This window comes from Erinaceus europaeus, chromosome 16 (assembly GCF_950295315.1).
Source record: "Erinaceus europaeus chromosome 16, mEriEur2.1, whole genome shotgun sequence".
NCBI lineage: Eukaryota > Metazoa > Chordata > Mammalia > Eulipotyphla > Erinaceidae > Erinaceus > Erinaceus europaeus.
Window position 1 is genome coordinate 22,814,176 of NC_080177.1, and position 13,146 is coordinate 22,827,321.

The following is a 13,146-nucleotide window of genomic DNA, read 5'->3' on the forward strand; positions in this document are numbered from 1 at the left end:
GGGAGCCGGGGGCTTGAACCGGGATCCTTACGCTGCCTATTGGGATTTGCTGTCACTTACAGCCAAATGCAGAGTTTTGTTTTCATGCATTTGTTTTAGGACAACTTCACAAAACTATCTTTCCCAGGTTGAGCAACACCCACTTCTCACAGTACATGTAGACTGGGACTTGACTTTCTTGATCACTTCATTGTCTAGGATAAGGCTGGCACATAGTAGATAGTAGGTGATAAGTAAATACAAATGGCACTTAGTGGTTTGTTAATCAGACAGTTTCTGTCTAATTGCTTTTAGTTTTCTTCCAAGTTAGTCAGTTACTGATGACACTTTCTGTCCCCTCCCTCCCCTTTCTTCCCTCTCTGGCCAGTTTTTTTCTTTTTATTTTAAAGAGGGGAAGTCATGTTACCATAGCACAGGAGCCAGGTGTAACCTGGTTTGTATGTATGACAAAACAGGTGCACCAAACATGAGCTAATTTGTTGGCTCACATTGGTGGCAGTTTTCTTTTAAATTTTTTAAAAAAACTTTATTGGGTAGAAGCAGCCAGAAATTGAGAGGAATGAGGAGACAGAGAGACACACCTGTAGCCCTGCTTCACCATTTGCAAAGCTTTCTCCCTGCAGGTGGGGACCAGGGGCTTGAACCGTGGTCCTTGTACATTGTAACATGTGCACTCAACCAGGTGTCCCACTAGCTACTCCTGGTAACAGTTTTCTTACTGGTGTCTTTTTTTTTTCTCTTTACCTTCTCCCTTCTTTTGCTCCCAACCCACTTCCTCTCTTTCTTCTTCTCTGCTAAAGTTGTCGTCTTCCTCCTCTTCTCCTTCTTCCTCTTCCTTTTAAAAGATTTTACTTTTATTAATGTGAAAGATAGGAAAAGATTTCATTAATGAGAAAGATAGAAGAGAGAAAGAATCAGACATCACTCTGGTCCATGTGCTGCCGGGGATTGAACTTGGGATCTCATGCTCGAGAATCCAATGCTTTATTCACTGCACCACTTCCTGGATCACAAGATTTACTTTTTTTTTTTTTTTTTTATCAGAGCACTGCTCAGCTCTGGCTTATGGTGGTGCAGGGGATTGAACCTGGGACTTTGGAGCCTCAAGCATGACACGCTCTTTGCATAACCATTATGCTATCTACCCCTGCCCAAGATTTACTTTTTTAAAAAGATTAAAAAATTTTTTTACTTATTCCCTTTTGTTGCCCTTGTTGATTTATTGTTACAGTAATTGATGTCGTTGTATAGGACAGAGAGAAATGGAGAGAGGAGGGGAAGACAGAGGGGGGAAAAGACAGACACCTGCAGACCTGCTTCACCACTTGTGAAGCGACTCCCATGCAGGTGGGGTGCTGGGGGCTTGAACTGGGATCCTCATGCTGGTCCTTGCGCTTTGCATCACGTGTGCTTAACCACTGCCCTACCGCCCAACTCCCCCATTTCATGATTTTTCAGTCATTTATTTTGTCCAGGGATTTATTTATCTTTCATATGAGGGAGAGATACACACACCAAAGTTTGATTCTGGCATACAAGGCTCTAGGGATCAAACCTGAGAACTCAGACATTTAAGTCTTTTTTTTTTTTTTTTTTTAGACATTTAAGTCTTATACTCTACCACTGAGTAGTCTTCCTGATTAGTTTTCTTTTTTTTTGTTCCATAAATTAATCCACTTATTTTGAATGAACAAGACTTTTACTACTTGTTTATTTGTGGTAGAGTGAGACACCTACAGACCTACTTCACTGGACATGAAGCTTCTTCCCTTTTTAATTACATTTTTGGGTAGAGTCAGAGAAATTGAGAGAGGAGGGGTAAATAGAAAAGTAGAGAGACAGACACCTGTTAGCCCTGCTTGATCGCTCATGAAGCTTTCGCCCTGGAAGTGGGGATCAGAGGCTTGAAACCCTGATTATTGTACACTGTAATGTGTGCACGTAACCAAGTACATCTCTACCTGGACCCTTACTTAATTTTAAACTAGCACTCTGCTCAGCTCTGGCTTATGGTGGTGTTGGGGATTGAGCCTAGGACTTTGGAACCCCAATTATGAAAGTCTTTTTACATAACTGTTGTGCTGTCTTCCCTGCCTAGCCATCGTGCCTGAGGCTTGGAGGTCCGCGTTCAAACCCTAGCACTGCCATAAACCAGAGCTGAAAAATGCCCTGGTTTAATAAAACAAAACATTATTATTATTATCATTATTATTTTAATTTTTAAAATTTATTTTCCCTTTTTGTTGTCCTTGTTGTTTTGTTGTTGTTGTAGTTATTGTTGATGATGTTATTGTTGGATAAGACAGACAGAAATAGAGAGAGGAAGGAAAGACAGAGGAGAGAGAAAGATAGAAACTTACAGACCTGGGGGTTGGACGGTGGTGCAGTGGGTTAAGCGCACGTGGCGCAAAGCGCAGGGACCGGCGTAAGGATCCCGGTTCAAGCCCCCGGCTCCCGACCTGCAAGGGAGTCGCTTCACGGGCGGTGAAGCAGGTCTGCAGGTGTCTATCTTTCTCTCCCCTTCTCTGTCTTCCCCTCCTCTCTCCATTTCTCTCTGTCCTATCCAACAACGAATTGTGTCAACAAGGGCAATAATAATAGCCACAACGAAGCTACAACAAGGGCAACAAAAGGGGGAAAAAAAAATGGCCTCCAGGAGCGGTGGATTCATGGTGCAGGCACCGAGCCCAGCAATAACCCTGGAGGGAAAAAAAAAAAAAAAAGAAACTTACAGACCTGCTTCACTGCTTGTGAAGCGACCCCTCCCCCCCAACAGGTGGGGAGCCGGGGGCTGGAACCAGGATCTTTAGGCTGGTCCAATCCCCCCTTTTTTCTGTAAGGAAAAGAAACCTTAGGGAAAGGCATTTCAGTTGTTAGAGGGATTCGTAGATGAATGCAGTACAGCTCTTTTGACTATAATGATGGTAAAACCGACTGCATGAGCAGGGAATCGGGCGGTAGTGCAGCGGGATAAGCGCAGGTGGCACAAAGTGCAAGGACCTGCATAAGAATCCCGAGTGCTACCTCTCCACCTGCAGGGGAGTCACTTCACAGGCCGTGAAGCAGGTCTGCAGGTGTCTTATCTTTCTCTCTCCCTTTCTGTCTTCCCATCTCTTCATTTCTCTCTGTCCTATCCAACAACAATGACATCAATAATAACAATATTAACTACAATAAAAAAGGGCAAAAAAGGGGAATAAATAAATATAAAAAATAGTTACTATATAAAACAAACTGACTGCATGAGCTTAGACACAGACTGTGAGCCTTTGTATTTTAGCTGGATTTTGTTGAACTGAAGACCCGATCATTGCATATTTTATTTCTGAGGGAGGGCATGTGTTATCATGTAGTGATTCAACAGGAACGACTTCCGAATGCAGTAGTTTTCAATGTGAGTCAAAACCAAGGTTATCAATCTGGGGCGTAGTACTATGAATCCTCCTCTCCTGGCAGCCATTCTTTCATTTATTTATTTATTTGTTTGTTTTCTACTTCATCTGATAGGACAAACAAATTGAGGGGGGAGAGGGAGATACAGAGAGAAAGTGTGAGACACCTGCAGACCTGCTTTCCCGCTTGAGAAGCATCCTCACTATAGGTGGGGAGCAGGGGCTCAAACCTTGGTCCTTGCACATTGCAAAGTGTGTGTGTTCAAGTGGTTGTGCTGTGCTATTGCTCTGCCTCCCCATTTCAACTTAGGGGATATATATATAGAGAGGGGGGGGGGAGAGAGATAGATAGATTGAGAGAGGAAGAGAGATACACAGAGAGAAAGTACAGAGAACGATTCCAGAGCATTGCTCAGCTCTGGTTTGTGGTAGTACTAGGGATTAAACCTGGGATCTCAGAGCCTCAGGTATAAAAAGTATTGCATAACCACTATGCTTTCTTTACAGCCTTATTTCAACTTTCTTTTTTTAGAAAATATTTACTTATTAAATAATTTTTTGCTATCTTTATTTATTAGATAGACAGCCAGAAATCAAGAAGGAAGGAAGTGATGAGAGGGAGACACACCTGCAGCACTGCTTCACCATTTGCAAAGCTTTTCCCTGCAGGTAGGGACTGGGAGCTTGAACCCAGGTCCTTGTAACATGTGTGCTTAATCAGGTGAGCCACCACGCGGTTCCTTATTTATTACTGATAGAGACATTGGAATTGAGAGAGGTGGAGGAGAGAGGGAGAGAGACACCTGCAGCTCTGCTTCACCACTCGTGAAACTTTGTCCCTGCAGGTGGGGAGCAAGGGCTTGAACCTGGGTCCTTGCACATTGTAATGTGTGTGCTTAACCAGGTGTATCACTGCCTGGCCCATTTCAGTTTTCTTTTTTTTTTTTTTTTTTAATATTTATTATTGTAAATATTATTGTATGGAGACAGAAATTGAGATGGGAGGGTTACAGAGTGGGAGCGAGACACAGACCAGCTGCAGACCAGCTTCACCACTCTTGAAGCTTTCCCCCTACAGGTGGGGACCAGGGGCTTGAACCCCGGTCATTGTGCATTGTAGCATGTGCACATGCTTGAACCCAGGTTCAAGCCCCTGGTCCCCACCTGCAGGGGGAAAGCTTTGCGCGTGGTAAAGCAGATCTGCAGGTGTCTTTCCCAGTCTCTCTCCCCTCCTCTCAATTTCTGGCTGTCTCTATCCAATAAATAAATAAATAAAGATAATAAAAAAGTTACTACCTTTTGTTGCCCTTGTTGTTTTATTGTTGTAGTTATTATTGTTGTTATTGATGTTGTTGTTGGATAGGACAGAGAGAAATGGAGAGAGGAGGGGAAGACAGAGGGGGAGAGAAAGATAGACACCTGCAGACCTGCTTCACTGCCTGTGAAGCGATTGCCCTGCAAGTGGGGAGCCGGGGGCTCGAACTGGGATCCCTAAACCGGTCCTTATGCTTTGCACCAGCTGTGCTTAACCCACTGCGCTACCACCCCCTGCAGGTGGGGAGCCGGGGGCTCAAACTGGGGATCCTTATGCTGGTCCTTGCGCTTTGCACCACATGTGCTTAACCCGCTGCGCTACTGCCCGACTCCCCCTGTACATCTTTTTAAAATCATTTTATTCATTCATTTATTTTTTTCATGCCTTCAGTGTAATTGCTGGGTCTCAGTGCCTGTACCACGAATCCGATGCTCTTGGAGGCCATTCCTCCCATTTTGTTGCCCTTATTGTTGTTGTTATTGTTATTGTTGCCATTGATATTGTTGGATACGATCGAGAGAGGAGGGGAAGACGGGAAGAGAAAGATAGATATCTACAGACCTACTTCACCGCTTGTGAAGCAACTTCCCTGCAGGTGGGAAGCTGGGGGCTCAAACCAGGATCCTTACTTCGATCCTTGTGCTTTGTACCACCTGCACTTAACCTGCTGCGCTATGCTACCACCTGACTCCCTTTGGACAGATTTTTAAGGCAGGCTGTATGATAGATACTGGGTTGAAGTGATTAATTTAATGCTTTGATAAAAATTCCTTTGCTGTGGGGATCCTGGTTTGATCCCCCGGCTCCCCACCTGCAGGGGAGTCAATTCATGGGCAGTGAAGCAGGTCTGCAGGTGTCTTTCTCTCCCCCTCTCTGTCTTCCCCGCCTCTCTCCATTTCTCTCTATCCTGTCCAGCAGCGAACAGCGTCAACAACAACAATAATAACCACAACAAGGCTACAACAACAAGGGCAAGAAAAGGGGTGGGGGGAAGGCCTCCAGGAGCAGTGGATTCATGGTGCAGGCACTGAGCCCTAGTAATAACCCTGGAGGCAAAAAAAAAAAATCCTTTGCATTCCTTTAACTTTTTGTGGTGCTTGGGAGTGAATCTAGAATCTCATACAACTGTAAAACCACTGAACCACCTTCCTGGCCCAAGTTTTAATCTATTTTGGGAGAGAATTGGGGAGAGAGAACCAACGACCATAATAAAGTACTTCTCCATCATCCTTGGACCTGTCCTTGATGCTCCCCTGTGCCAAGATTTGAACCCAGGGCCTCATATGGTAAAGCATGTACTTTACTCACTGAGACATCTCAGTGGAAAAATTGGCTACGGAGAGCGGGAGCAGTGGATTTGTTGTGTAAGCACCAAGCCCTAGCAATAACCCTGGTGGCAGTTAAAAAAAAAAAGTTCAGATTTTTTAATATTCATGGAGAAATGTCTGAATTTCTAGGAAATCAACTCTTGTGATAAAAGGCATTTTAGATTGTGGAACTAGGAAATGGCTTTTTATCTATCTTGTTCTGAATGGTTTAGTCTTTATCTCTGGCTTGACATTTGTCTGAATTGTATCACATTTGCTTTCCAGTTGTTTTTTACCTTTCTCTACAAGACTCCTGGGTAATGTCAGAGTTGTCCTGTTTGACTTTATTTGGGAATTATGACTTGATTTTGCATCATTTGGAGCCACCTCCCACTTTGACTCAAACAGGACTAGTTGACTTTTTAGTGTTCTGCCATTCATTGTTCATATGGACTCTTCTTCCCTAGTTCCCAGAGCTGTTGTTTGTTTTTGCTTTTTGTAACTGTCTTCATCTCCATAGTGGCTGATGAAAATTCCATCAGCTAAAGCTTGAAAGTTGTTTTGTGTCTGACTGTAGTGATTCCCTCGTGGCATTGGACTGTGTTGTAGTCTGGAATTATACTGTACTTTCTTTTTTTTTAATATTTATTACCTTTTGTTGTTGCCCTTGTTTTATTGTTGTTATTGATGTCAATATTGTTGGAGAAGACAGAGAGAAATGGAGAGAGGAGGGGAAGACAGAGACGGGGAGAGAAAGATAGATACCTGGAGACTTGCTTCACCGCTGTGAAGCGACTCTCCTACAGGTGGGGAGCCCAGGGCTTGAACCTGGATCCTTAAGCCGGTCCTTGCGCTTTGCATCACCTGCGCTTAACCCGCTGCACTACCACTCGACTCTCTACACTGTACTTTCTGGAAGTAGGATACAATAGTCAGCCCAGTATTTCTATTCCAGATTCATCACGTAGCCCAAGAAAAGAGTCTAGTGTGGTTCCTTTTGCCAACTGTGATTTTGAAGAAGTCAATTGATTTCTCAGAGTATCAGTTTCCCTCTAAAGAAAAGAGTTAATGGATCTGTTCATCTCAGGACTTTTTGGGAAGCACATCAACTGAAAGCAGTTACATGTATAAAATCACAGTCACTTATTAAAGAAATGAGATGTAAGGGGAGTCGGGCTGTAGCGCAGCGGGTTAAGCACAGGTGGCACAAAGCACAAGGACCGGCATAAGGATCCCGGTTTGAACCCCGGCTCCCCACCTGCAGGGGAGTCGCTTCACAGGCGGTGAAGCAGGTCTGCAGGTGTCTGTCTTTCTCTCTCCCTCTCTGTCTTCCCCTCCTCTCTCCGTTTCTCTCTGTCCTATCCAACAACGATGACAACAACAGTAATAACTACAACAATAAAACAAGGGCAACAAAAGGGAATAAATAAATAAAATAAAATATTTAAAAAAATTTAAAAAATGAGATGTATATATATTTAAAATATTTATTTCCTTTTGTTGCCCTTGTTGTTTTTATTGTTTTAGTTGTTGATGCTGTCGTTGTTGGATAGGACAGAGAGAAATGGAGAGAGGAGGGGAAGACAGACGGGGAGAGAAAGATAGACACCTGCAGACCTGCTTCACCGTCTGTGAGGCGACTCCCTTGCAGGTGGGGAGCCAGGGGGCTCGAACTGGGATCCTTAGCCAGTCCTTGCGCTTTGTGCCACCTCCCAGAAATGGTATTTTTTTTTAATTTAATTTAATTTAATTTAATTTTATTTTATTTTATTTTGTGTCTAGGCTTATCTCTGGGGCTTGGTACCAGCACTGTGAATCCACTGCTCCTGGTGATCATTTTTGTTTGTTTATTAGAAAGGTAGGAGGAGAAAGAGAAGGAACCAGACATCACTGGCGTACATGTGCTGCCGGAGATAGAACTCGGGACCCATGCTTGAGAGTCCCGTGCTTTATCTAAGGTGCCACCTCCTGGACCTCCCTGGTCTTTCCGCTCCGCTCCGCTCCTCCCCTCCCCGTCCCCTCCCCCCTCCCCATCCTTCCCCTCCCCTCCCCTCCCCTCCTCTCCTTTTCTTTCTTTCTTTTAATATACATTGTGTAGGACAGACAAATTGAGAAGGAAGGGGGAGAGAGATACCTGCAGACCTGCTTCACAACTTGTGAAGTGACCCTGCTACAGGTGGGGATCCTAGGGCTCGAACTGGGATCTTTGCTGGTGGTCCTTGAGCTTCTTACTATGTGCATGTAACCCAGTGCATCACCACCCAGCCCCCCAAGGAATAATTTAAAAAAAATATTTATTCCCTTTTGTTGCCTTGTTATTTTATTATTGTAATTATTGATGTCGGACAGAGAGAAATGGAGAGAGGAGGGGAAGACAGAGAGGGAGAGAGAAAGATAGACACCTGCAGACCTGCTTCACCGCCTGTGAAGCGACTCCCCTGCAGGTGGGGAGCCGGGGGCTCCAATCAGGTTCCTTATGCCAACCCTTGCGCTTTGCGCCACCTGCGCTTAACCTTTGTGCCTGACTCCCAAGGAATGATTTATTAAAAAATATTTATTTTCCCTTTTGTTGCCCTTATTTCTTTACTGTTGTAGTTATTGTTGTTATTGATGTCGTTGTTAGACAGGACAGAGAGAAATGGAGAGAGAATGGGGAAGACAGAGGGAGAGAAAGACAGACACCTGCAGACCTGCTTCACCGCTTGTGAAGACTCCCCTGCAGGTGGGGAGCCGGGGGCTCGAACCGGGGGCTCAAACTGGGATCCTTGCGCCGGTCCTTGTGCTTGGCACCACATGCCCTTAACCCGCTGCACTACCGCACGACTCCCCCAAGGAATGATATTTTAATAGTAATAATACAGCACTTGATCCTAGAATTTAAACATTTTTAATGCTTAACCTACCTTGGGTCCATACTCCCAGAGGGTTAAAGAATAGGAAAGCTTGGGGTCGGGCGGTGGCGCAGTGGGTGAAGCGCAGGTGGCGCGGAGCTCAAGGACCGGCGTAAGGATCCAGGTTCGATCCCACGGCTCTCCACCTGCAGGGGAGTCGCTTCACAGGCGGTGAAGCAGGTCTGCAGGTGTCTATCTTTCCCCCTCTCTGTCTTCCCCTCCTGTCTCCATTTCTCTCTGTCCTGTTCAACAACGAACATCAACAATGGTAATAATAATAACCACAATGGGGGGGGGAAGAGGGGTAAAAGGGGGGGGGGGAAATGGCCTCCAGGAGCGGTGGGTTCATGGTGCAGGCACCGAGCCCAGCAATAACCCTGGAGGAAAAAAAAAAAAAAGAATAGGAAAGCTATCAAGGGAGGGGATGGGATACAGAATTGTTTGAAGTTGTACCCCTCTTATCCTATGGTTTAATCAATATTTCCTTTTTATAAATAAAATGATAATAATAATAAAAACAATCCCCCTTTTTTTTTCCATTTTCCTATAGACTAGCATTTGCTTATCTCTATGTCGTGTAATAACCTTTTTTGCAGATAAAGAGACAGGGTAGAGTTACATAAGTTAGGAGTTTGGGGTGCAACCCAGGTTTTAACAGGTTCTCTAGTCTTTTCCCCCCATAGTTCTATGCTGTGCTATTCTGATCTAACTTGGTGAACCTTGTATGAATTAGTAAACTTGACTTCTGGTTATGCAGATTAATCTCAGGTGACTAAGTATCTAGTTTGCTTCTCTATTTCTATTTAAATACAGTGCTGGAGGTTGAATTCAGGGTTTCATGCATACATACATTACTTTTTTTTTTTTTAAATTTATAAAAAGGAAACATTGACTAAACCATAGGATAAGAGGGTACAACTCCACACAATTGCCACCACCAGACCTCCGTATCCCATCCCCTCCCCTGATAGTTTTCCCATTCTTTAACCCTCTGGGAGTATGGACCCAAGGTCATTCTGGGATGCAGAAGGTGGAAGGTCTGGCTTCTGTAATTGCTTCCCTGCTGAACGTGGGCATGCATACACACTTTTACCTGATTACGTTTTTTTAAATTTTTAAATATTTATTGGACAGAAAGTGAGAATGGGAGAGACAGAGAGATACCTGTAGCTCTGCTTCACCACTTGAAAAGCTACTTCCCTGCATGTGGGGACCAGGGGCTTGACCCGGTCCTTGCACATTATAACATGTACACTCAACCAGGTGTGCCACCACCTGGCCCACCTGGTTCAGTTTTTTATTTTACTTAAAAAAAATTTTAAAGTTCTTTTAAAAACTATCTATTTACTTATTGGATAGAGACAGAATTGTGAGAAAGGGGAGATAAAAGAGGAAGAGAAACAGTCACCTGCAGCCCTGCTTCACTTTTCTCTTGCAGGTGGGGACAGGGGCTTGAACCTGGGTCCTCGTGCATTGTAACATGTGCGCTCAACCAGGTGTGCCACCAGCTAGCCCCTGATTCAGTTATTTACTTAATGAGAAAGCAAGAAAGCAAAGTAAGGCTGACTCTACCTACTGAGCCATTTTTTTCTGGCCCCAATCTAGATTTCAAGCAGATTCAAGACTAGCCCAGGGTGTAGGTCATGGGTAGACAAAGAAGTAGCGGTCCCAGAATTTTAAAGACTTTTCACACCATCCACTTACTACACCCATTTCTTCATCCTAACACGAAGTGGCTGGGTTCATAGCCAGCTGACTGATAACTCTTTTAAGTATTGAACAACATGTGTAAATCTATATTTTCAATCTCTTTTTAAAAATATTTATTTATTCCCTTTTGTTGCCCTTGTTGTTTTATTGTTGTTGAAGTTATTGTTGTCATTGGATAGGACAGAGAGAAATGGAGAGAGGAGGGGAAGACAGAGAGGGGAGAGAAAGATAGACCACCTGCAGACCTGCTTCACCGCAGGTGAAGTGACTCCCCTGCAGGTGGGGAGCCGCTGCTCTGACTGATTCTTTCACTGGTCCTTGCACTTTGCGCCATGTGTGCTGAACCCGCTGCGCTACCGCCTGACTCCCTATTTTCAATCTCTTAATATGTCTGAAAACTTTTGAAATACTGAGCTAAAGACATGCTACTTTATGCTAGAAAAGTCTAGGAAAACACAGCCAGGTAAGCACTTTCCAGCTATTTCTCCACAGCAGTGTCAGCAGTGTGCTTTTACTTCCGGTTATCTTAGCTCAACATATTTTCACATATAAATTTGGAAGACTTGGTCCTTTGATCAACAGGATATTTGTGGCTTGAAATTTGTAAAAAGATAATATTAAAAACATTTGGCTTGCAAATGAAACAGTTGTCACTGCTGCTCTGTGTGGTGTTAGTTAAGGTGTGAGAAAAATCCAGGACACTTCAAGACCGAGGACTAGAGCAACGGGCTGGCTGAGCATGGCGGTGAGTGCAGAGAAGAGGCAAAGCAGGTTCAGGAGTCCTTAAGAGATCTGCTTCTCCATCAGGACTTGCGTTTCCAGGGAATGGAGGAAAGAAGAGTTGGTCGGACTTGGAAATTAGGTAGAAGATTTTTTACAAAAATTATTTTATTTATTATTGGATAGAGACAGAAATTGAGAGAGGAGAGGGAGATAGAGAGAGGGAAAGAGGCAGAGAGACACCTGCAGCCCTGCTTCACCATTCTCAAAGCTTTCCCCCTGCAGGTGGGCACCAGGGACTTGAACGTGGGTCCTTGTGCACTGTAATGCGTGTGCTTAATCAGATGCGCCACCATCTGTGGTCCTCTTTTCTGTTTCTTTTTCCCCTATCTTCATTTTTTACTTCCGATGGAGGAGTGTGGTTTGTTTTTTTGTTTGTGTTTCCTACAGTCACTGGGGCTTGGTGCCAGCACTGTGAATCCTGGTGGCCATTTTTCCTGTTTTTTTTTTTGAGAGGGGAGGTGGGATAGAGAGAAGATAGATACCTGCAGACTTTCTTCACTACTTGTGAAGCATCCCCCCTGCATGGGATGGGGGCTTAAACCCGTTTCGTTGCTGGTCCTTCTGAATAGTACTTTGTGCGCTTAACCTGGTGCACCACTGCCTGCTCCCCCCCTTTTTTAATCTTAAAAAAAAAAAGAAAAAGTGTCTTTTAAAATTATTATATATAATCATTTTTAAAAATAATTTATTATTTTTGTTATTAATAGTTTGTTATAAGAATTTAAAAAAATATTTATTTACTCATTCCCTTTTGTTGCCCTTGTGATTTATGTCATTGTTGTTGGATAGGACAGAGAGAAATGGGGAGAGGAGAGGAAGATGGAGGAGAGAAAGACAGACACATGCAGATCTGTTTCACCACCTGTGAAGCGACTCCCCTGCAGATGGGGAGCCAGGGCCTCGAACCAGGATCCTCACTCTGGTCCTTGGGCTTTGCGCCATGTGTTCTTAAGCTGCTGCGCTATCGCCCAACTCCCTAAATTATATTTTTATGACTAAAAAAAGCAGCGAGACTTGGCCTCATTTTTGTCTTTGGATGACTAGAACATTTAACTGATTTGCTTGTGGTGGTGATTCTGATAATGGAAAAGACCTGCCTGGATTCCTGGCCACTGCATTAGGTTTTGTGCCCTCAAGGGAAGAATGAGCTTACCACAGGGGAGTTAGTAACATAAGGGTTTCTAGCATCCCCTCAGAAGAAACCTTAGAAAGCATTCGTGCATCCATTCCAGCCTTGTTTTATAGCTGGAAAGGCTGAAACTCACATCAGTGAAGAACTGGTTCTAATGTACATTGGTATGTGCAGCACTAGTGTCCTCTTCTGCTCTGCTGCTCTTTCTGTGATGCCATTCCATTGTTGAAACAGTTGATATTTTCAAAATTAGACTACAGTGACAGATTTTGAGAGAAAAGATCTTTTGAGTTGTAGCATGTGAATATGTAACTCATGTTATTGAATCCAATGACGGGTTTTTGAGGAGAAAACTAGAGAATAAAGAAAGATTTAAATTTAAATCTTTAAAATAACGTTTTAAATTGGAGGTGACTTTCCAGTTCTGTAGTACTGCACTAAATACAGCTAATTATTGAAAACTTGTCATCCAGTTATAGCCTGTAGATTGAAGGGTGGAGAGGTGTGGATGCAGCGTGCACTGAGGCTGCCCGGTGACCGTCTCTTGGAGAGTTGGTTCTGCGAGCTGCTGTACACTAAATTGGGGCCACTGATCTTAAATGGTGCACATTGACTG

The 13,146-nt window shown here is 43.9% G+C and overlaps 1 protein-coding gene across 2 annotated transcripts in view; it reads left to right on the forward strand.

Moving 5' to 3' along the window:
- Positions 1-13,146, forward strand: part of SIN3A (SIN3 transcription regulator family member A) — an 87,614-nt gene that overhangs the window by 9,872 nt on the left and 64,596 nt on the right. The gene's annotated exons all lie outside the window — the stretch shown is intronic.